The sequence below is a fragment of the Rhipicephalus microplus genome, chromosome 5, assembly GCF_043290135.1.
Source record: "Rhipicephalus microplus isolate Deutch F79 chromosome 5, USDA_Rmic, whole genome shotgun sequence".
Classification (NCBI taxonomy): Eukaryota; Metazoa; Arthropoda; class Arachnida; order Ixodida; family Ixodidae; genus Rhipicephalus; species Rhipicephalus microplus.
In genome coordinates, this window is record NC_134704.1 from 101,073,897 (window position 1) to 101,099,357 (window position 25,461).

The 25,461-nt window shown below is 45.1% G+C and overlaps 1 protein-coding gene across 3 annotated transcripts in view; it reads right to left on the reverse strand.

The window, feature by feature from the left end:
• The window catches only part of LOC142817886 (relaxin receptor 1-like), a 258,818-nt gene extending 247,309 nt beyond the window's left edge, over positions 1 to 11,509 (reverse strand). For all 3 annotated transcript variants that reach the window (XR_012895405.1, XM_075895823.1, XM_075895822.1), the window contains exon 1: positions 10,785 to 11,509. The gene's annotated coding sequence lies outside the window, so the exon portion shown is untranslated. The remainder of the gene's footprint in view (positions 1 to 10,784) is intronic.
• Between the last annotated feature and the right edge of the window lie 13,952 nt (positions 11,510 to 25,461).

Genomic DNA, 25,461 nt, shown 5'->3' on the forward strand with positions numbered 1-25,461 from the left:
TCCTGAATTGATGAAAATTAGCACGGTTCTAATCCCGGACTGTTTTTCTCACTGAGCCTGTGAAAGTTACAAGTAGGTTGATTTGAAAATTAAGGAGCTTGTGGTCGCTAAATCCTTCTATGTAAGAAATCGCTCCAGTGGTTTCTGGTGCATTAGTGAAAACAAGGTCAAGTATGTTAGTACCGCGGGTGCATTCGTGAACAACTTGTGATATGATGTAATCGAGGGTTTCTTCGAGAAAATTTGATGAGGCGTGACATGTCGTAGTCATGATAGACCAATCAATAAGCGGGTAGTTGAAATCGCCAAAAAAGTATATAATGTCAGCTGGATAGAGTTGTGTAGCTGGTTCTATGTTGTCACGTAGATCTTTGGGGAAAGAGGAATGGACATCCGGTGGACGGTAACATGCTCCTATAAGTATTTTTGCATAAGTTGTAACGCATGCTGTCCAAGTTATCTCTGTAGAGGGGTTATATCAAGGGGAACTGATGACACTGTCTTTGTTACTGCTATTAGGACGCCTCCTCCTCTTCTATCGACACGGTCACGTCGATATATGTTATAGTTGTGTTTATCTGGGAACAGTTATTCGTTGGTTACTTCAGGTTAGAGCCATGTCTCCGTGAGTAATAATATGTCGGCATCACTATCATCCAAGTAAAAACTCAACTCATCCCTCTTGGGAAGTAGGCTTCGAATGTTAGTAAAAGACACAGATGAAGATGGTGACTTAAACCGACTCCACTTACGCCTGCTCGTGTTAGCCTCTAGCTATCTCATAGACAGCACAACTATGTTGCTAGAGTGATCGAAAACGTAGGTGTTATTGTCAATGCGAAGTTTATCAACGGATAGCTTAAAGCGTTTGTTTTGAGCCTTTGCGTATTCCAGACGTTTTTGGCGAGCTTGTCGCGTTTTCATGGAAAAATCTTCGCGTATGTAAACATTAGTCCCCTTAAGCTTACGCGAATTCGACAAAATTCGCTCTTTGTCCTTGAAAAATGTGAACTTGACAATAATTGGCCTTCGTCTACTGTGTTAAATCTGCCCAGCCTGTGCAGGCGCTCTAATTGTGGACTAGTTATGGAAGTGCAAGGTGGTTTGAACCAAACTTCACTATCTTATCTTCTGAGACTGCCCAGTTCTCATTGGGGTCATATTCACTGCAGGGTCATCACCTTAGCTATAGTGACATCATATTATTCCCATGCCTCGCTCGCACCACACACACATACGAAAGCTTCTGCATAGAGAAGATCGCTAAATCACTTTCATCGCGCACCTTGTGAATGTGGCAGAAAAATTCGAAAAGAAAGCTTTTTATTAGGCATTTATTACAGCGAAAGCTGTTATGAGATCACAAGTCGGGTCACGTGCAGTTGACCGACACCACCGCCGCCACCGCCTGTGTCCGTAACAACATCACGTGAAATTAGAAAAAAAAAACTAGCACAAATGACACAGTGGGGCTCAAAACCGGGTTCGCTGGGTGCAAGCCCAGCATTTAACCATTGAGTTACGCCGTTGCTTGTAAATTGTCAAACTTACCTTAGACAGGCTTGACGTCGGAAAATCAATCGCGTTAATACAACTTACACAAAGCGTTTTAAAACAGCAAAAAAAAAACAACCAGTCGTCGCACAATGCGAATAGCGTAACAAATGGGCCGTCCGATGCTCCAATCCATCACAAAAGCTTGTTCTTGTTCCGCTATTAACTGTGGCGCATACCACTTCAGCCACAATCGCTCATCGTCATCAGCCACTGCATGAACAATTGGCACAAAATTCCTAGCCAGTGTTTAGCGGATACCACGCTTCTCAGAAGGATGACGAGAAATAGCATAGCGAATGCCGGCCTACTACCCAAACAAATTTATTATTAGCGACCCAGGGGGTATCAAGCATGTGTGCTTGCTGTAGTTACCAAATATGTGTTTAGAAAATGCTCTGAAAGGCCATTCTTCTAGCTTACGCTGTGACTGTGCTGCGCCTTACGCGCAGGCCTGGCGTTTTTTTTTTTTTCGTGCTTTTGTCAGCGGTTTCCGCACACCATGCTTCGGTGTGTTCATTAGGACGACTAGTCAAAGTATGCCCTGCGGGTCAGTAATGGATTTATATATATATATATATATATCACATAATCTTAACCGGTCTTCTCATGTAAGATAGCTAACAATGCTAACAAAGCTCTTGGTCACTTTCGTCGTAACATACATGTTGCCCCACCCTCAAGGAAAACTACTAGCCTACGAAACTCTAATTCGCCCAAAACTCGAACACGCAACCGCCATTTGAGACCCATCACAAAGTAACTGAAGTAAATCTACCGACATAACTCGAAACCGTGCAGTTAGATCCACTATTCTGATTACTCATAATACACCAGTGTTACTACCCTTAAAAGTAAAGCAGGTTTACCTAACCTTTTTTTTACGACGTAGGCTTACGACCTACGTCGTAAGATTTCTATAGGCTGTCCTTATACCACAAAATGTATCACGCGTTTCATTATTAACTCCCCCATTGAACCAGCCCATCGGACTTCAGCCCGCACAATTAAGTCACCACAAGGCCGTCTACTACCCCATCGTGCTTGCACCACAGCCCACCATCATTCCTTTTTTCCCTCAGGCAGTCAGGAACTGGAACAATCTTCTCTCAAGAGCCGTCGACCATTACAGCACAGATACATTTATGAATGCCATAGAATCGTTGTTTTATTAAGTCTATATTGTTTGCCCACTAAATCATGTAAAGCCCTCTTTTGGGGGCTTCTGATGAAGTATATATATATATATGTGTGTGTGTGTGTGTGTGTGTGTGTGTGTGTGTACTTTGGAAAGGATAATTAATAGGTCCGGTAGGATAGATGACTGAAGAGAAGGGCGTACGTACGAAATGTGGTTTTCGGATGTATACACAGGCCCAGTGCACACCGGTCAAATGCGTTGCGCAACGAGAACAAGGTACAGGCGCACAGGCGCATGGTGGCGGCAACATTGCACTGTCAATGTGTCCGCCTTGGAAAACACCAGCAGAACCTGTCAGTGGTTGGCTGAAGTCATTTAGCGATGCACTGCCTAGACTGCGGCTGCTACGCGCATTTTGAGGTTAGCATTGTTTTAGGCAGGCATGGCGAACGAATTCTTAGAGAAATTTTAGAGGCAGCTGAAATTCAGAAGCTGCGGGAGAATTGTGTAAACAGGCATTACATATTCTTCTCAAATAAGCACATAAGCTACTTGAGGCGAATGCATTTTAAATAGATTTATTCTGTGCTTTACACTGTTATAATTTATTTCCGTTTTTAACACTTTAGATTTTTTTATCTTTCGTGTGTGGATCCCTATAGGCTTCTCTGGCTTTAACGTATTCGCCCTAGTTCATTTTAGGATAAGCATAAATTTTTCACTTCTTTTATAATGGTAGTGTACTTTGTGGTATAAGGACTTTAGAGTGTGTGGTTATCCTCGTTTGATTGCCCTTTTGGCAAACAGTTGTGAGATGGTTTTCATCACTTTGTTTCTTCAGTTTGTCTATTTGTTGCTTCGATACGTGCCCACTGAAGACCCTGCGCTCTAAATAATGAATAAGTTGTGAGTTCAGCGCTGTATGTTTGCGTTTTTCCTTAGTGTTCCGCCTTTCTTCGCACTGGCGAATCTATATATTTAACGTATAAATTCAAAAGCGCCCTGATGAGGCTAACGCATCTGTATGGTCTGCTTGCCAAGTTACAGTTGCAGCATTGTTGCCTTGTATTATTGTGTCACTTACACCTGATTCAATTAGTCCATTTCATCATCAGCCCCTCCTCCCTTCCTCAAATTGTCACCTAAACGTTCGGACGACGAAGTCTTAGCTGATTCGCCCAAGTGAGCATTTTAACAGTAATTAGCAACGAACAACCAAACAATGGGGCAGGGGCACGGGCAGCATTTTTTCGGGGTGGAGGGAGACAGATGTGTTTGAATGCTATTTTCTTCTGAGGATACCACGGCGAAAAAAAAACGGATTGGGGGAGGGGGGGGGGGACAGGGACCCGTTAGTCAATCCTCTGGCTATGAGCCACTTCACTGGAGCGACGAAGCTTACCAAGCGCAAATCTCATTGTCTGCACCAGTGTTGTCGTGTACAGTCTCGGTGTTTACTATCCTTATTATCTCTTTCGCGCAGCGTTCGCAAACAACGCACGAAGATGCCTCAGTATGAGCTCCTTGCCGGAATGCACCTCACGCAGGGTTGCTAATCCAATGAGGTTACTAAGCATCGAAAACGGGAAGAATGACAACAAGAGGTTTGTTTAGTAGAGTCAATGATAAGGGTTGGTGGCGTTCGTTATTATAGGTTCCTAAGACCATGGCCTGACGGGCAATTCTATTAGCGATCATGGCAGATCCAGACCTAACTTGATTGCTATTACTTGCGTGGTTGCAGCGGCATGGTGCAGCCGAATTCGGATCGAGATTGGCACGGAGGTCAGTCAGAATCGCGATCACCGAGCCGCACATCACGATTCGCATATCGCGATAGTCCTGATTCCAATCGAGCCTGATCGTTATTAAAAATCACCGTGTAGCAGCCCCTGATTCTGATCAAGCCTAAGCTGAATTGATCTGACTTGGGCCATGTTTGTCAACAAAAGCCACCCGTCTGACGCCAGCATAATTTGTCCGCGTACTTTTTAATATTGCAGTGGTACCTGAATACCAGATTGTGTTTACCGTGTTAGTATAAAGCATGTTTTAAGCAAGCCACAGCCATCATAAAGTGCCGCATTCCAATAATCTGACCATGACATTTGCGTCATTTGTTGGGCTAACTGTAACCCTTTTTCGTATCAGTGGAAGTTGTGTGCAGTGTAATTTGCCCGTTCTCAGTGATATGCGTTTGCCATAATGACAGTTTTCTGATAGGCCATGCCGATTACAGTTGCACATACTCGTATTATGGGAAAAGAGATGTCTTCCTTTTTACTGAACCAGTTTTCTGACGCCAGAAAACAGCAAAGCACAGTCGCGATCAATAGGAGTTGCGACACGCTGGCTGTGGTTAAAATGACCCCAAGCCTGAACAGTGTAACTCACCAACGCCTCCTTTATTTTTTTCAATGCCAGTGTAAACGCGCGCTTCTCAATGGGAGCCGTCGGTCCACCTTAAAGGGGTAGTGCCACTGAATTTTGAAGCTGTCCCAATCCTGTTGAGAGTTTCCTCTGTATGCAAGGACTCTCCAAACGAAGGTTCGGACATAACAAACGCGTAGACTATATATTTTAATTCAATTTTAAATGTGTAGCGGAATTCTCTTTCGCGATCTCTTTCTATTGCTTGCGCAGCAACACTGACGTTTCAAAATAGAAGAAGCAGCGGCAGTTTTCGTGACGTCACACCAAATTTGTAGTGACGTGACTAACCTCCGCCATCTCCGAAATGAGGCTGCTGTTAAGTCTGTACTGGTGTCCCTTGCAAAGACACTGCCTGTGTTCCAATTCTTAGACAGTCTACGCAGACTTCTTAAAAGACAGCACCAAGTCTATGCTGTCCGAAAATTAGAACACATTTAGACGGCTTTGACGTGACGAGGCGCCACCTCGCGTCGAGAAGAGAAATCCAAAATGAACAAACATAAGGGTTGCATTTTCTGGCCGAACTTGTGTCAAAATCTGAAAAAAATAAACGCTACTCACATTGAGCTTCAGGAGAAGCGTCTGACTTGTGTGCAGATGACCATTCCGGTGAGACTAGGTCTATCTGAGTGATTCGCTGAGTCGCCATCTTGTTCAGATGGCAAAGTAGCCTGCATCGCAGTTGTCTACGATGTGGTCTTCTCGGAGCCGCCTACTTTGCCGGCTACGTCAAAATTGAAATGAGACTTAAGATGGCCGCCGTCCATTTAGCTGTCTATTTAGTCGTCTACGGTGAGTATTGTGTGCGTCCGTCGATGACACTGGTTGCTTTCAAAGTGACACTCGACGCATCCTTCACGGGCTACGAAGGCCTCCGCCAGAGACGCTGCGCGCGTCCAACAGCGGGGCGTTCCCCTCCTCCTTAAGCGTACTGTACATACGTTATCAACATAAATGCTTTGTTTTCTTCTGGCTGCCTTTTGCCTTGCAACTGCCTGGATGATACTGCAGCTGGCCATGGTGACTGTCAGCACGTTTGTTTTGCTGGCGCTTGTGTGGCACGTGTGTGAGAGAGCAGATGAAACTCGGCACAATCTGCGTAACAGCCTTGTGTGGTCATGTGACCAAGTCACCTATGCATCGACTTCACTGCCCAACTCGGCGCGCCGAAACAAAAAATGGGCCGCATAAGTAGAGCAATACTGAATTATTTATCTAAAATACATGAATCTTGGTGCATGTATCATGCTTCCTGAAGCTGAAGGAAACGCTTACAGCAAAGAACACGCATGCGACAAATTTGGTGGCACGACCGCTTTATTTGAGAGAGTGGTCGTGATGCGGCGCTTTATTTGAGGGGTCACGCTGCTCGCGTCACACATGTTTCCGAGCGTTTTCCCCTTGTGATGCGACAAACGTGTTTCCCACTCCAACATCACACGTTTGTCAGATTTCTTCCTTCGGGCTCCTTTTTTTTTGTGGCTCAAAGCAATACCCCCGCTGCATCACAGCGCTTTCAATGTCGGCGCATGCAGTTGTGCTGCCGTAAGGCCTTCCCATTGGTCGTCCACACACTGCCACGAACGGTGACGCGCTATCTCGAAACACTGTATCTTTTACTGAGCCAGCGCGACAGCCATCATTATGAACACGAGGAATGCAAGACGCCGCCCCACGGATCTGTACCCAACTGAACAAAAAATTACTTCATACAATTTCCGTCGTGAGTCACTACATGATGGACTCTCTCCCCCACGACCGCAAAGCACTTACGAAGGCTGGGCGATGCGCGAGAGCAGGAAAGGGCTAGCGGAGAGGGTTGTGAACGGTGGATAGGGCGCATTTGACTGGCATTAATAAAATAGAGGAGGTGCTGAACTGACAAACGTCATATGAGTTCAGAGAGTACCACCAATTGAGAGAAATTATTTCACCTATGTTGATGTATGCGCCAAATAGCAGTGTTGGCGCCATTTTGAGTACAGAGTGTTGCTACTTATAATAAGCGCGACTGTACAAGTGCATGACAACGTTCTTACTCAAAGCACGATTGACCTCACGAGAATCAATGAACGTAATTTCACAGCGCTTCAAGAGAAGCCTGTTTCGGATGGGACATAGATGGCTCTGTATTATGCTTACTATCTCTCTGTTAGTTTGTAAACCACTGAAGTTCAGTTCATTTTGCTGTTTCTCAACGACCCCGTTTGAAGAGGTGTTACAGAGGGCGGGCTACATCATTAGATTGATATTCAAGGTAATCACCCATAAAAAATTGAAAACGAAATTCAAAATAACAATAATGGACTGTACAAAACACGCATTATTAAGGAATTCGTAATAATAGAGGTTCATTATTCGGCAATAGGTAAATAAGCAAGAGCATGTGGAAACTCAGCTTAATACAACTACAAGAAATCTTTGAGGTTGGTGAGCGATGTCGTTGAGGTTGGTGAGCGAGCCCAAATTTCGACCTAGGCAGGCCCTGAACCGAGTGATCGTGTGCATAGTTATGGCCCCGTTCTTCAGAACGTCGTGTGCCTCTTCCGCAACGAAGCCCGAGGCAAACACCCAGACTGCCGAGCCAGAATCTTAGTATAATTGTGGCATTTTTTCATGCAAGAGTGCCAACGCAACAGCAACTTGCTCCGCTTTAGAAAAGGTAGTGCTAGACACTGAAGCCAACGAAATTATTTGACTTTTGTTATCTATTGCGACCACGGTATAGTGAGATGAGCGTTCCTTATATATATTGTGCTGCACCTACGAAGCGTTCCCAACCTCATGGTAAATAACAACTGTAAATAAATGTTTTTCAGCAGCAGCAGATCTACGAAGCACACCGACTGGTGATCATCCTTGATCTTCTTCAAGATCGTAGCCACTCTTGCTCTACGCATTCCATCATTGTGCTCTGGATGCGTATTATGACGGATCGGTGGAACAAGAATATTTTCTCTTTGCACTTCAGTGGTTCGATAGCTTCTCTCCTCTGCTAACACTGAGTTGAGGTCCAGTTTGGCTACCGTTCTTCTCCCCGCCAAACAGCAAGATGGAGCCAGCTGGGGCGGTTCCTTTGCTTTTATAATTTTCTGACAGCGTATTGTGCTTGCCTAATACACACATGCGTTCTGTGCATGCAGTCATGAGAATACTGAGCACCCTTTTGATGTTTCACTTAACGAGGGTGTTAAGCATCTTTTTCTTGAACTTGAGTCAGTTGTGCATGGCTGCTACGTGAATGATTTGGCACATGAGGAAGCCATAGATAATTTGGAGCAAATTGCCTTTTTTAAAGCATCCTCTTCTATTAGACACCCTAGAGTAATGAGTCTGATGACCATTCCCGTTTTCTTGGTAATCATGTTAAAGGTAAACCTGTTGGATCAATTGGAAACCTTTAAGAATGAGGTTTTTATCACGTGTGGTTAGCCTGATGTCGACATCTCTGAGTGGCTTCCATCTCCTTGGCTCTGGACCTCGTTTGATTGGTCTATGAAGTAGTAACTCGGACTTACTAAGGTAACATTTTACTTCTGTGTTTTCCCGGTAGTATTCTGCCTTATTAACTGCCTATTGGAGACTCTCCTCAACGTCTCCTTCACATCCCTTCGAGCACCAATAAATGTATGTTAATAGGTTAAGCGTGTTGTTTTGGTAGTCGGTAAAGTAAATTCTGCAAAAAGAAACGTGATTTTTAATTTTCTGTTTTTATGGACAACAGGGTACGCGATGCTTCTACTTCTTTTGCAGCGTCAGTTTGCCTGCTGACGCAATCAGTTGCTTTTCAGGATACGTTGAACTACAACGGTAGAGGGCTCACTGGCGTCCAACGCTTGATGTCACCGATGTCTCCTTGGACAATGAAGAACGCTCAAGGGCATATGAACATCGACCGGTGAAAGCTGCTTACAACCAAGTATCTCATTCGCAGGCTACGGTCACCCACCACTCAACCTCTCTGCCATATTTTAATGAGATAGAACTGAGGAGCTCGTTCTGCAGAAACTATGGAATTGGTGTCAATGGTTGTTATTAAAAATTATCATCTTGCCATAAACACAAAGTTGACAAAGATGCTAGTGAAATAAACAATAAAGATTTTAGGTTCGAGTGAGCATTGAATCGAAGCCGTCTGTGTGGCCAGCAAGAGTCCTACCGTATAGCGATGCTATTGCTTGAAACTTGTTCAAAAAAAAAAAAACTACACGGATGTCATGTATAGCAAAGCGTCTCTTTTATGCATCATATATTGCGTGGCAGAAGCTTAAACTCGCGGCAGGCGTCAGAACATGGGGATTGCGGAAAGAGTGCTTGTTATGCCCATTACAACCATCGTCAGCTACACAAGCATCAACACAAAGAGCAGCTTCATAGGTTCGCGTGTTGCCTTACGAATGCGCAGTGAACCCTTCACTGATTCGCCAATGGCAGAATTTTGGGTAGTGGGCTCTTAAGAAGTGTACTTGCTGTAGACATTCAAGGAAATTTCGAAACGCGAACTTCACGTGCATATTAAAATTACGGCAGGGTAGAGGCATGCACTGAGATTCGAAAGTAGGCTAGCCATTAAGGGGACCATTCGCACGGAGTTCAATTACGCTATCACGTTCTACTCTTAAAGGTTAAGCTCTAGCATGATCCATGTTTTTTAGCGGCGAAAACAATGACTAGATGCAAACAGAAACTTAGACCTAAAAAGAAACTTTGTATGTGCGTGCGTCACTGTTTTTTTACGTATTTCGTGTGTTTATGTGTGTATCCACTATTTTCGCTGTAAATAAAAATTTGGTGAGCAACTATTAATGCATCCACACTTCCTGGAAGTATAAGTCATTTATAATAATTATCGGTGTTTATAATAATTATATTTTATTAATAATTATAATAATTTATAATAATTATCGGTAATAATAATACGGCCCGCTATAGTGGAGAGCTCCGGAAATTTAGACCACTTCGGATTCTTCGAAGCACGTCTTCATGTAAGTGCATGACCCTCCAGCTTTTTCGCTTCCATCGAAAACGCGGCTGCCACACCCGAGAACGTTAACCACTAGGTAACAATGATTGGTCGCAAATATGACTCGCGTGGTAAACACGCCCCGTAAACACGACGCACACATTCATTACAGCATCACAATTCAGAATATACATCGGGAAACAAGCTATGAGACCTAACGAGTTTGAACGAACGCTTTCTCGCATTACAGAAATTACTTGGTCCATGACCTCAAGTGCATCTGCAGGAAAAGACGAACATCTTCCTGGAAGAACTTTTAGTGGACAGCGGACTGGACAGGCGCTTGTGATATACAGTTATTAGTTGTTATATGCGCAATAAGGTGTTAGTCCATATGCTGTGAGCAGAGCTAGAAATACGAGCTTGTGGACGTTTATTGCAGTGCGAATTTCTGCAAGCAAGCTTTGCATTACCATGGTTTAGTCATGTATATGTGTTCTTCAGTACATATAGCACTCAGCCACTGTTCACATTGTATACCCTTTTTTTTCTTTTTTTTTCAGGCCTTATATAAATGAAGTACTCGAAGTATTATAAACCTCAACCTCTCAACAGCGAGACAAATATATCAAAACAGCATACAACAACCGGTAGATGAATCAGTAGAACATATATACCTAGTGCGTCACTTACCAGAGGTCACGACAGCTTCGGCCTTTGTACGTCCGGGCAAGGTAGATCCCACAAAAGCAACACGCTCTGCGCAGAAACGCACTCTCGCAGGCTCAGTGAACCTATACTGCAAGTGCTTGATTTACACTCTCTTGGGCATCCATCGAAACCGATTTCGTCGATGTTTACCACAGAAGTTCTGCTCCATTCGTTGATGTCGGCATCTAATAACAACGCACAGTAGCACACGGCACAGATGACTCCATTCGGCGAACTCTCGACGACAACGCACGTTTCTCGTTTAGCCTGCAGCGACGTTCTCAGAGCTTCACAATAAGAGTAAAAAAAATGAAAAAGAATTCGATAACTGATCGAGCGAATCGGGGGCACGCAGCTCACAATGCAGCGCCGCCAAAGCGCGAGAAGCAACAAAGACAGCTCGGCTACACGCACACCGTGTCAGGACCTCGCTTGATGTTGCGGCATTCGATCAAGCACGTGGACGGTTTGCTACCCTTCGGAGTGAACGGTTCGAAGGACTGTGATCGAGCGATATAACAACAGACGCGGCTCTTCTGGACAATTTTGAAACACCACTCGAGCATAAAAATAAAACAAAAAATAAACGGAAGAAACGCCGAAGAAGAGGCCGCAGAACTCTCCGAAGCAAAGCCGCGCGATAGGAGACAACGTGGAAGAACAGCTGCGGAGAAGCAAGAGCAATGCTCCGCGGGAGGCCCCCACTAGGAAGGCGGTCGGAGCGGGAACGCCGGCCGCTTCCGGCCAGAGCAGGAGAGAGACTGCGAACTTCAGCGCCTTATAGAACCGAAGCACGCTTTGTTTTTGTTTTTGTTCGTTATGGCTTTTTTCTTTAGTTTCGGAGGAAAGCGTCGCTGATAGGACGACGACACGAGCGCGCGCGCTCGGCTCGGTGCGACGGCAGCGCCGAGCCCGACCCTGGCGGAGGTTTTTTTCACCGCGATCACGCCGGTTGGCTCTCGCTTGCACTTCTGCACGACAAATGAATTAAAAAACCAAGGAAAGAGATCGAAGGGTAATACGGGGGGTGTCGTTGTTGCGCGCGTTAAACAAAAAGCGGAACGTTGTACGCGGGATGCACGTGACACCGGGGGGCCGCGGGACAACGGCGTGCAACTACGTACATTGAAAAAAAAAAAAAAAAAACATAACGCGCGATCGGAGCGCGCACACAGCTGTCACACGTGACTTCTTAAAAACGCAGCTGCATATTCGGCTTCTCCGAGGTGAACAATCCGGCAGCGCGAATAAAAATCGAAATGTTTAAACCGGTTTGATTTAAAAGCTATGTTGGTGGCATATTCAATTCTCCACGCGAAGCGCCCTGACAAGCGCTTGAAAAGGTCGTGCGATATAGCGGAGTTGAACAGCTTTGAAACTAACGCCCTAAACAAGAAATAGCACCTGTCAGTAGCTAATATTTGCCTTCTCTCTCTCGGTAAAATTTATGTCAACGCTCCATTGTGAACGTCTGAACAATAGGGATTGCTACGTAATAAATGTACCGAACACTGAGCAAGGCAAAGGCTACACTCATGTAGACTGACCCGGGCACACGTGTCTTCATAATAATAATAATAATAATAATAATAATAATAATAATAATAATAATAATAATAATAATAATAATAATAATAATAATAATAATAATAATAATAATAATAATAATAATAATAATAATAATAATAATAATAATAATAATAATAATAATAATAATAATAATAATAATAATAATTATTATTATTATTATTATTATTAGTATTATTATTATAGCGGACGAGTTTTCTATTTTCTGTTTTCTGCATTAAAAATAGAGGGACGACGTATTCACGACGATGAATTACTTGATATACAAAAACAGATACAGAGGATTGAATGCGTATCGAAGGGGAGCAATTAACTGCACCCTAATCACCAGATATTTCTACGAGCTGATTTTTCTTAGGAATAAGGGGAAAAAAATAACATTCACACGGATCCTAGTGCAGTTTTGAAATTAAATTTTCCTAAGCGGAGGTTCGTGCCGATGCGTGGCGCCAGCTGCTCCTCTTCACTTGCACAACAGTCAACATCGCATATTATATAACAAACACAAGGCTGTACAATGGTACGCAGCACAACACTTAGGTATTGAGACTAAGTTTTTCAATATAGAAATCTGCGCCTACTAAAGGGAACAGAAGTAGTCAGGCCACTGAAATGTCCACACAAAACATGAAAGATCACTAAAATGTTGTCAAAGGTGATCATGTCTTTCAGGGGCATGTAGTCTATTAAATACTGCAATGTCTTCACAAAAGTTTTCACAAAGATTGTTCTATAAAAATGTAAACACAACAATACTGTATTGAAAAATACCTGTTGACAATGCCAATACATTTTCTTTTCTGTTTTACTACTTTCGTGATATTTCTGAGTCCTCGAAAAAGTGAACTACTACAGCAATGAACTACAGCAATGGCTTTCAGGGTTTTTTTTTTTTTTTTGGTCATCTCTTGTGCATTCACGCAAAATGGCCCAAACACTAAGGCTTTTTTTTTCCTTCTCAGTCGATGTATAACGCAGCAGTGAAGACTGGCCACGTCAGCCCAGCGCAGTGTTCAATTTAAAGATGATATATACATAGTCTTTCTTGTGGACCTTCGACGCAAAAATTTTTGTCTGTCTGTCTGTATTTTTGCCTGATTGTCCGCCCTTAACGGTATTCTAAATGGCACCATAGTGGCCAAACAATATTCCAAACAACCAACCCCATCCGCAGCGCCCACCAATATTGCTCAATGCTCAGCGTTCATACTTGTGCGATTGTCAATCAAAAAGCAATTATTGCGCATATCGGAGGCACCATAACAACACGTCAATATTATGTATATGTTTTTTTACTAGAAAAGGCATACATAAGTAATTCTAAAGAGCGTAGCGTTTATCACAATGCGCTTACCATGCAGCGCTTGCACGAAAAGGCAAGTGTTTCCGACGCTTCGTTAAGACGGCACGGTGGTGGCACCTACCCATCGCTTTGCGTTCTACACCTTATCGCTTTAGAGACGGGCGCGCACGCCGCGCACTCCATTTTCCAGGATAACTGCCAGATAGCGCTCATGTCTCATGTGTGACGTGGCCTGATGCACTCGTTCGTCTCTGCTGCACGCTCGAGTCACTCTAATGTAGTGCCTCCAGAATACCATTCACCGTTTTTCTTGCGCAGAACATCAAATGAACGTTTTGTTCACTCTCTCCAGACGCAAGACTATCGTCTTTTGATGACATTTGCAGTATAACATGCAGATACGGGGCCATTCTTCTTCTCTCGAGGTCGCAGGCTCTCGGGTTTTGCTTGCCGCCGGATGAGGGAGCCACAACGCTATCGTGTGCGTCACGCCAGAATTTGTGTCAACATGATGACGTCCGAAATGTTTGTGATTGGCGACGTCATGAAGACGTCATGTGGGTACGCCATAACATGATTTATCGCATCGCTTCCCGCCTTCTCAGGAGGGTCACTGCCGATGGTTCATATATGCTGTTTGATGAGGCTCCTGCAGGTTTTTGCCTTAATAAAAACATGTTAACACTCGCATTCCATATGGTATAAGCAGAGGAATAATCAGGGTAGGAATGAGTACCGCAGGCACTCCCAAATTTTGAAAAGAAGTGGACACTGTAACTTAGGTAAAGAGTTTGCATTCATCTCACACTATCAATTCTAACATAGCGGGCTGAATCTTGAAGTATACTAAAGGAACTTGAGGAAAAGTGAAGGTCGGCGAAGCATGAAATGGAACGGGAAACAAGAGTCGTAAGATTAAGAAGCCTGAGGAACAAAATTGGCTTGAGAACAAACTTTAGTATTATATACTATAGTTCACATTTAGCGAAACGAATACGCCACTTACCGTTTCCCCAAGACCAATAGCTCCAACAACCGATAGTCAGTTACAGCAGTGTTATGGATAGCAAGTAATAAAGCCCCACAAAGGTTGTCTAGTGGCTAAGATACTCGGCTGCTGACCCGAAGGTTGCGGGATGGAGTCCCGGCTGCGGCGCCTGCCTTTTCGATGAGGTGGAAATGCTGCAGGCCCGTGTGCTCAAATATCGGTGCTCGTCAAAAAACCCAAGGTGGTTGAAACTTCTGGGTGATGATCATATGGTTGTTTTGGGATGTTAAACTCCACACATCAATCAATCAATTAATTATCAAGCAAATAATAGAAAACGCAGGCGTGGATGGCAGTAAATTTGAAAGAGTGAAGAAAGTATTCAGTTCACGGGAATAGAATGGAACCAGCTCGCACGTGATTGGTTCCATTAAACACAATTTTGGGGGGCCCGCAGTGTACAAGACATGGACTCACAATGACCAGTATAAGGGGCAGATAGCCTCTCTCTTTTCCGGCTTGCGGTATCGTTGCCTGTGACTGCGTGCGTATATCTACGGAGAGCTATAGTGAGCTTCAAGGTCTCAACAGGTAACGCTCGCGAGATTGGTGCACAAGTGCGAAGGTGCACCGAGGCCTGTTGTTGCAGCGCATTGCATCTCTTCTTTTTTTCTTTTGTCTCTCTTCCTTTGTCCAGAGTAGCAGGTTAAAGTGGACTATCTCAGGCCGAACTCTCTGCCTTCTAATAAATTATATTTCTGTCTCTCCCTCTGTGTCTCGCCGTAACTGTTTTTTTATCCTTGCGCTACACTCTTCTCAGAGGTAAATACAGGCTGTACTTGGCTGTGCTTCACATTTGCAATAAATGAGCTTTGCGCTTTGCCTGAATTGGTTGAGCTGACAAGTCGATACAAGCACTATTGCGTGCCATCCGCATACATTATACCGACGCCATTTCAACAATGAAGGATTTTGTACCTTTCGACGCCTTTGTTGTGACGTCACTTGATTGTGTACGCTAGTGCTTGCAGATGTGCAGGGCTTGCACTGCCTTTTTGATCGGTCCACCGTTGGCCAACCTATACAAGTAAAGGCGCTGCTCACGCGTCTGGAGTCACGTATTCTTTATAATTGCTGCTACATGAGTGATAGGGTATGTTTTTTTTTTCGCTACGCACATTGAACACCATCTTTGACGGAATAAATCTGAGATCAATTGCCCGTGCTCATAGGGGCAAATTGCCTGAGACAAACCGCAGTTAGAGACAGGATGGAGGTGCTTGCGAGGCACATAAAAAAGTGCCCCCACCTCCCAGACAAACAGACAGACAGACAAACCTTCATTAGCAAGTGTGCTTGAGCCCCCTTGATCCCTGGACCACTGCGCGGCCTCACATCACGTCTACATGGCCATATCTTTACCCGCGATGACATCGGCTGCCCGAGTCACCACAGCAAGCTGCAACACCGGGTTCTCAGACGAGAGCAGGATCTCCCAGTCCTCCCAGCTTGAGATCGCAGGCTATTCCTGCGGGGGAGAATCAGCAGGGCAGCCGAATAGGATGTGGAAAACAGTGGCCTGAGGGTCGCCGCAAAGGGAACATTCAAAGGAAGTGCCATTGTAGTGGGAAATCAGCTGAGGTGAAGAAAGAGGAGTTCCTGGAGACGTCTCCATAGGATCTGTTAGGAGGGCGTAGTAGTGGAACTCAGGGAGAGTAAATCTGACGGTTCAAATGGGGTATTTGCGTGAGCTCTGCAAAAGTGTGCATCCGCTCCTTTGAGAAGCCCGAATCAAGGCTGTCCTGTGCCCCGTGAATTAACCCTCGAGCCAATTTTTAGGCAGCCTCATTTTTGTTGTTCTCTGAATTAGCCGGTTCCCATTCTAGGCTTCTGAAAACCTCCTGTAAACACTCACTCTCATTAACTCTTAACCCTAACTGTTCCTTAGAATGGGAACAGTTATGGATAAAAGGTAATTGAGAGTACCTTAGTAACCTGCGCTTCGCCGATGACATTGCATTTCTGAGTAACTCGGGGGACGAATTGCAACTCAGGATTACGGAGTTAGACAAGAAGAGCAGAAAGGTGGGTCTTAAAATGAATCTGCAGAAAACGAAAGTAATGTTCAACAACCTCGGAAAAGAGCAGCACTTCGAGATAGGTAATAGTGCACTTCAAGTTGTAAAAGACTATGTCTACTTAGGGCAGGTAGTAACCGCGGAGCAGAATCACGAGATTGAAGTAACTAGAAGAATAAGAATGGGGTGGAGCACCTTTGGCAAGCACTCTCAAATTATGAAAGGTAGATTGCCACAATCCCTCAACAGGAAGGTATATAACAGCTATATTTTGCCGGTACTTAGCTACGCAGCAGAAACCTGGAGACTTACAAAGAGGGTTCAGCTTAAATTGAGGATGACGCAGCGAGCAATGGAAAGAAATATGGTAAGTGTAACCTTAAGAGACAGAAAGAGAGCAGAGTGGATTAGGGAACAAACGGGGGTTAAGGATATCATAGCTGAAATCAAGAAGAAGAAATGGACATGGGCCGGGCATGTAGCGCGTAGGCAGGATAACCACTGGTCGTTAAGGGTAACTAACTGGGTTTCGGGCTCTGAGCTCAATCTTACCAGTTTCTGACCGGCGAAAACAAACCCACAAAAAATATTTCCCACCTTATGATCATATGGGGGCCGCCATCTTGTGTGGGGCCAAGCCACTTTGAGGACAACGGGTCATATCTCGGCTTTTACACACCCCAGGACAACAAATCAGGTCTCAATTGAGTCGTTAAAATCCGGAGATAGCCGTAGAAAAAACCGCGAGCGCCCAATTCAACTGAGAGCGTCAAAAAAGACTTATTCAGAAGACACACTCAGTGTTGCCGGACTGCTGTCACTGCTTGAGCTGGGTTTGGCGAAACAGCTTCCACAGCGAAATAAGCCCACCGGAACTGCTCCTCCACCTCTTAGCCAATAAGCACAGATTATTCCACCTGCGGGAGCGGGAGTGGCCGTGTCAGCAGCACGGGTAAGTGAGCTCTGCACATATCTACCTATAACATATCTACCTATAACTTTAGCAATTTTGGTCCTAGGAGGGTCAGAGTGGTGTCTATTTGTTCGTGTCTATTGTTCGTCAACCGCTACAAATACTGCTATTACAAACGAAAATTTTAAATTTTAGGAACGGAAAACAGTGTGAATCTGTGAAAACAACAACAGTCGGACCACGTGCCCGGTGCCGCGCAGTTCCCAACCGGAAAAAAAATCGTGTGTTGATGGAACTACAATAAGAGGCCTGAGGTGCGGCCTCACCGGTAACCACCGCCGGGAACGCACTCCCTCACCAGAGAAGGATTGGCCACCCTGGTGCAGTATCTGGCCACTACCTCCCACATGGATACGCCAAATAACTCACGGCCCTCAGTCCTCAACAGCTGCGAAGCAACTGACTACAGCGGCAGTCAGATCTGCAAAGCAGCAGAGGGTGCTAAGAATCTCTGGACTACAGGCCGCCATTGGAACCTGAACTTGGCAACGTTTAACGCTAGAACCTTATCTAGTGAGGGAAGTCTAGCTGTACTATTCGAAGAGCTAGAGGGTGTTAAATGGGATATAATAGGGCTCAGTGAGGTTAGGACAGATGAGGCCTATACGGTGCTACAGAATGGGCACGTTCTTTGCTATCGGGGCTTGGCAGACAGAAGAGAACTGGGAGTGGGGTTCCTAATTCACAGAAACATAGCTGGCAACATAGAGGAATATTATAGCATTAATGAAAGGGTGGTAGGTATTGTAATTAAACTGAATAAAAGATACAAGATGAAGGTAGTACAGGCTTACGCGCCTACATCCAGCCATGATGACGCTTCAGTTGAAAGCTTTTATGAAGACGTGGAATCGGCAATGAGTAAGGTAAAAACACAGTACACTATAGTGATGGGCGACTTTAATGCAAAGGTAGGAAAGAAGCAGGCTGGAGAACAGGCAGTAGGAGATTATGGCATCGGCACTAGAAACGCCAGAGGAGAGCTACTAGTAGAATTCGCAGAACGCAATAATTTGCGGATTTTGAATACCTTCTACCGAAAACGAGAAAACCGCAAGTGGACATGGAGGAGCCCTAATGGCGAAAATAAGAACGAAATAGACTTTATAATGACCGCACACCCAGGAATCGTGCCGGATGTGGAAGTGGTTGGCAAGGTACGATGCAGTGACCAAAGAATGGTACGGTCTCGAATTCGCCTAGACTTGAAGAAGGAACGACAGAAACTGATACGCAAGAAGCCAATCAATGAGCTAGCACTGAGAGGGAGAGTACAGGAATTCGGAGTGTCGCTGCAGAACAGGTACTCAGCTCTTAGTGAGGAAACCAACCTTAGCGTAGATACAATGAATGATAATCTGACGAGTATCATTACGGAGTGTGCAGTGGAAGTTGGAGGCAGGGTAGTTAGACAGGACACTGGCAAGCTTTCCCAGGAAACGAAGAACCTAATTACGAAGCGTCAAACCATGAAAGTGTCAAGTACAACAGACTAAATAGAACTGGCAGAGCTTTCGAAGTTGATTAATAGGCGTAAAGTATGTGATGTAAGAAGGTATAACATGGAGAGAATTGAACACGCTCTGAAAAACGGAGGAAGCTTCAAAGCAGTGAAGAGGAAACTTGGGATAGGCAAAAGTAGAATGTATGCACTAAGGAACAAAGAAGGCAAAATAACTACCAATATGGATAGGATAGTTAAAATAGCGGAGGAGTTTTACAGAGATCTGTACAGTAGCCGAGACAACCACGACCTTAATACTATAAGAACTAGCAGTAACCCAGACGACACCCCACCAGTAATGATAGAAGAAGTCAGAAAAGCTTTGGAGAGCATGCAAAGAGGCAAAGCTGCTGGTGAAGATCAGGTAACATCAGATCTGCTGAAAGATGGAGGACAGATTGTGTTAGAAAAACTAGCCACCCTGTTTACGAGATGTCTCCTGACGGGAAGGGTACCAGAGTCTTGGAAGAACGCTAACATCATCTTAATACATAAGAAAGGAGATGACAAGGACTTGAAGAATTACAGGCCGATCAGCTTGCTCTCTGTAGTGTACAAGCTATTTACAAAGGTAATTGCTAACAGAGTAAAGAAAACGTTAGAATTCAATCAACCAAAGGAACAAGCAGGATTTCGAACAGGCTACTCAACAATTCACCACATTCTTACTATCAATCAGGTAATAGAGAAATGCTCAGAGTATAACCAACCACTATACATAGCCTTCATAGATTACGAGAAGGCGTTTGATTCAGTAGAAATATCAGCCGTCATGCAGACACTGCGGAATCAGGGCGTAGATGAAGTATATATAAACATTCTGGAATAAATCTACAGGGGATCAACTGCTACCATAGTGCTTCATAAAGAAAGCAACAGAATACCATTCAAGAAGGGTGTAACGCAGGGGGACACAATCTCCCAAATGCTATTTACCGCGTGCTTACAGGAGGTTTTCAGAAGCCTAGAATGGGAACAGTTAGGGATAAGAGTTAATGGAGAATACCTTAGTAACCTGCGCTTCGCCGATGACATTGCATTGCTGAGTAACTCAGGGGACGAATTGCAACTCATGATTACGGAGTTACACAGGGAGAGCAGAAAGGTTGGTCTTAAAATTAATCTGCAGAAAACGAAAGTAATGTACAACAACCTCGGAAAGGAACAGCGCTTCGAGATAGGTAATAGTGCACTTGAAGTTGTAAAAGACTATGTCTACTTAGGGCAGGTAATAACCGCAGAGCCTACCACGAGATTGAAGTAACTAGAAGAATAAGAATGGGGTGGAGCACATTCGGCAAGCACTCTCAAATTATGACAGGTAGATTGCCATTATCCCTTAAGAGCAAGGTATATAACAGCTGTATCTTGCCGGTACTTAGCTACGGAGCAGAAACCTGGAGACTCACAAAGAGGGTTCAGCTTAAATTGAGGACGACGCAGCGAGCAATGGAAAGAAAAATGGTAGGTGTAACCTTGAGAGACAAGAAGAGAGCGGAGTGGATTAGGGGACAAATGGGGGTTAAGGATATCATAGTTGAAATAAAGAAGAGGAAATGGACATGGGCCGGGCATGTAGCGCGTAGACAGGATAACCGCTGGTCATTAAGAGTAATTAACTGGATTCCCAGAGAAGGAAAGCGGGTTAGGGGGAGACAGAAAGTTAGGTGGGCAGATGAAATTAAGAAGTTTGCGGGTATAAACTGGCAGCAGCAAGCACAGGACCGAGTTAACTGGCGGAACATGGGAGAGGCCTTTGTCCTGCAGTGGACGTACCCAGGCTGATGATGATGATGATGAATTAGCCGGTACCCACAGGAGCTCTACTTTTCGCAGTAAATATTGTGTGGTCGTGTTCAACAAGTGCTAGGCAGAGGGGTGTATCCTGCCCCTGGCATAGTTGTACAAAGCAGTTTTTGAGTAAGTCAAGATGTACTGTGCATCGGATTGTGCAAGGGCTAAGGTAATGGCGATCTCCTCTGCCTCCTCCGCTGCAGAACCTGAGGGGAGGCGGTGAATCAGGGGATGAGGTAGAGTAGGTTTGTAGGCAACTGCTACAGCTTCCTTTTCTGTAAAAGTGGCGTCTATGAAGTGAACAAAACAATGAAGTGAACAAAAAAAGTGCTCTTGGCTCGGCTTCGGCGTTTTAAAGTGGTGTCTCGAGCGCACATTTCCGGATGTGCTTGATAGGCACCCAGCCAATGAACGGTCGAGATTGAGGCACGAGTGGACGGCAAAGTAAGGTGCCTGGAGGAGAGCGAGCAAACGGTGAGAAAAGAAGTGGCGAAACACTGCATGTATCCTATCCTACACTCTATTGCACCGCATGCTCCGGTTTCTAGGGCCTAGAATAAGTACGCGCGCCCGCAGTTGTTCCTATGGGAGAGAGGATGAAAGCGGAGAGATAACACCTGCCGGAGCGCAGATGCCGCGGACAACGCTGGATGCCTGACGTAGCCCGACTTAGAAATGCATTCGCATTTAAAAAATTTAAGTATATGCACAAAGTGAATGATTTTGAGTGGGGCGGAGCGTTCTTCCATGCATGCGTGCGTTCATGCGTCCGTCCATATTCTTGTCTGCCTGTGTTTGACTGTCTGTCTGGCGACGAGCAAGAGCTTCCGCGGCCCTCCACGCCCGGCGCTTCGCTTCGTCCATGCCTCACTGACGATCCGACACGCCCGGTGACGATCCAGGTGTCAGAGAGGCACTTTTTTCCCGCGCACTCAGGCACAGCCCGCGCAGCAGCCAGGTGGAGATAGCGGTGAAGCGGCTTCTGGAATATCCTCACTCAGCTGCTGTTTTTTATACTTCTATGAGGCAGCGCCCTTTATACTGTTCGCGAGATAGCGCCGGTTACGCCTGACGTTAGACAAGGTTAGACTAAAAGGAACCACGCTCCTGAGAATGAAATTTCAAGGCTGGTGTCACCGGTGTGCTTCTGTGTTCAGAAAAGGTGGTTAACGATTAAGAGTATGTGGTACTTTACTATAGAAGAACATAAAGCCGTCCTGTGGGCCTAAACGAATGACGTTGAAGGTCGTAGTTTGTTTATAAAAAGTTTGTTTTATCGTGGGACGCAACAAACTTATGGAACGAGCGTCTATACAACAAGCCCAATAACAAAAACATGAAAAAGAACGACATACACGACACATTTAAACAAAAGTGTCGAAGTGTATAGGATGCCCCTAACTCATGTTACTAATGGCTACATACACTGCATATATGCACTAATCACAACATGGACAATGTACATGATGATATATGTACAGAATTTACAAGACTTGGTGAAAATGTTAGCAGGTATATTTAACAGGTATCAAGATGTGTGCAATTTACGTGATTTACAGCGTTAGAATGAAGCACTTATGTTCAAGAACTCACATCCATACAAGAATTCACACCCATGCTTGTGTGTGCCACGGGGCACACACAAACACATAGAAACAGTAAGCACATACAGATTACATGCACTAAACAGACACTGACAGGTGACCTGGCTACAGGAACCAGGCCAGGTCGAAGACTAATCGAACACGTCCGTCTACTACGGACAGAAAGTGGCACTACCATTGTCGTACAACTTATTCCTCCCAAAGAATAACAATTCCTCTGACAGAAGCGATAGAAGTTCAGAGTATAAGCGTTCCAGAATCCGAAAGAGAGCACGACGATGATGACCAGCCACAACAGCCTCGCACCTATTACGCCACAAACAAAAAGCTCCCGCAGCTATTAGAAGGCGTGCAAAGCGACTACGCGAGCAGCGACCAGATGTGACAAAGCGATTAACACCTAGGCCACGAACAACAATGTTAACGGCCTTCAAAAACAACCTTGCAATGACACATTGCTTCAGCATAAGCTGGTTAGACTCCTGTAACAGGCAGTTTTGACAAGTGGAAGATGGGACCATGCCTCACTCCTCCAGTCTCTCTCGTGTTAGGAGTACTCTCCCTTCAAGACGCCACATGAAGTCACGGAGGTGACCAGGCAAAAACGATGCCGTTATCGCCCTCCAGGAGACATGTCTCGATCGTGCTAGACGGGCTGGCGGAACCAGATGAAGCAGAAGAGCCGCTTTTGTGTCAACATTGCGGCTTTCGAGAATGTCCACATCGGGAAAAACCTGCTGCACGTGTCGATAAAATGCCACTGGCATTGAATAAAATGCAGGCACGTTAAGTGTTTGTGGTGCAGAATTAAGCCCTGCATCTGGTGGTAAACAACGTATCTTGGTGCCTAAGAAATATCAGGCAAGATCACGCGCAGGACACTGATCACCGTGCAACAACCGAAGTAAGAATTGTAGGGCAAGCAGCCGGCAGCGAACAGATATGGATAGAAATGTGAATCCACCGCAGTTTCTCGGTTGCCCAAGTGCTGCTCGGTAAACCAGCTCTGTTCCACCTGACCAAAAAAACTGAGCCATTGAGGGATTGCAACGACCTAGTGACTCGTAATGGGGGCTGTACGACATGAGATATGTACCATGCATGGCCGCAAAACGCAGTCTGTGCTGAATACCTTCTTTCGAGCATCGGTAAATTATACTCTTGTGCTTCCAGGACGTGTCGTTTTACATCTTCGAATACTGAGACCCAAAAGGAGGCTGATATGCCGTAGCAAGTATAATCAAGCCCCAGAATGTGAATGGAGTAACCTTTCGGAAGACCGAAAAAGGGACTTAGCCCGGCGTCTGGGGTACCAATGAATAAATATCAACATTTTGGAAAATTTAACGCAGCACCTGAAATCTAGCCGTACTCGGCAAAAAGTTGTATAGGCTACGGAAAACTGCCCTCATTCTTGAAATGCAACGTGATGTCATCAGCAAGTGCTGTCACCGTCACGGTACCGCTCCCTGAAATAAGAAGGCCTCGAACGTATGGATCAGCGATTAGCGAGCAAAGGAATGGTTCGAGGCTGAGTACAAAAAGTGCAGGGGAGAAAGGACAACACTGGCGAACACCTCGGGTAACAGAAAATGGCACACTCTCTAAACCTTCAAGGAACAACGTGCTGCGTATATTTCGCTATGCGTTTCTGAGAAGCTCAATGAAGTTTTGAGAGAAGCCAATTGCTGCCATTACACTAAATATAAAGCTATGTTCAAGGCGATCGAATGCATTTTCTTGATCAAGTGAAACGAAGAGTCGCCGAGCTGATCTTGCTAACGTGTACGCAATTATATCACGCATAACAAAGGAGGTAGTGTACTCTTTCAAAAATAGAGCACGCCTGATGATGGCCTATTAAGGGAGGCATCAGGCTTCTCAAATGCCGAGTGATAACCACTGCGAAAGTTTTATAATCAACACTGAAGAGCGAAATAGGTCTCCACTCCTCTGGGCGAACAAACGATGGGTCATGTTTAGGTATTAAAGCAATTTGATCATCGCAAAAGCTATCAGGGAAATCAAAGTTATAAAAACAGCGGAAAATACCATAGGTTAAAAAAGCACTAGTGTCATCTCAAAACGGCAGTTAAATTTCAACAGGCAACCCGTCCGGCCCGGGGGCTGAGCCACGCTTCATAGAAAACAGTGCCTCTTTCACTTCGTCAGCTGACGGAGTTGTGCAAAGTTGTTCAGCGTCTTCAGATGAAATTCGAGGGAGCCTACTTAACATTGTGGGTGTCTTGGTGGTATCGCGAGGTGATGACATTGTCATACGAGCCATGTTGGCAAAGTGAGCTAGGAAAACTGATTTATCACGTGCCGGCGGCCACGCAGATGGTAAATATCTGGTGGCCTGAGTTTCTAGTGGCCTTTACGGGTTGAGAAGCGAGCTTTTCGCAAAACGCAGAACCGCAAAGTGAGCACATGTAGTACGTCTGCAACACCAAGCAGCCGCCGTTAATAACGACGCTGCAAGAAGGCGTTGAAAACGACCCCGTAACTCTCGCTACCATGCACGCATGAAGGGAGTTAGCCGATCAACCCGAAGAGCAATACGCAGCTTTGTGGAAGCGTCCGCTAGTTATTCCGGCGTACCGAGTATAAGGGCACGCCCTGCTACTGAGCAGTGTAAATGCCACTGTATTTTGAGCACGTTCCACGCTTCCGGACCGGATCCTAGAAAAGAGGCGTGCACGATTCTAGATAACCTGGAGCGTGAATGCGTGTCGTGCAGAATGCGGATGTCAAGATGCCAAGATCTCACAGAGGATAAAAGGGAAAGTAAGAATCGGGCGTTACTGGTTGGTGGTCCGATATATAAA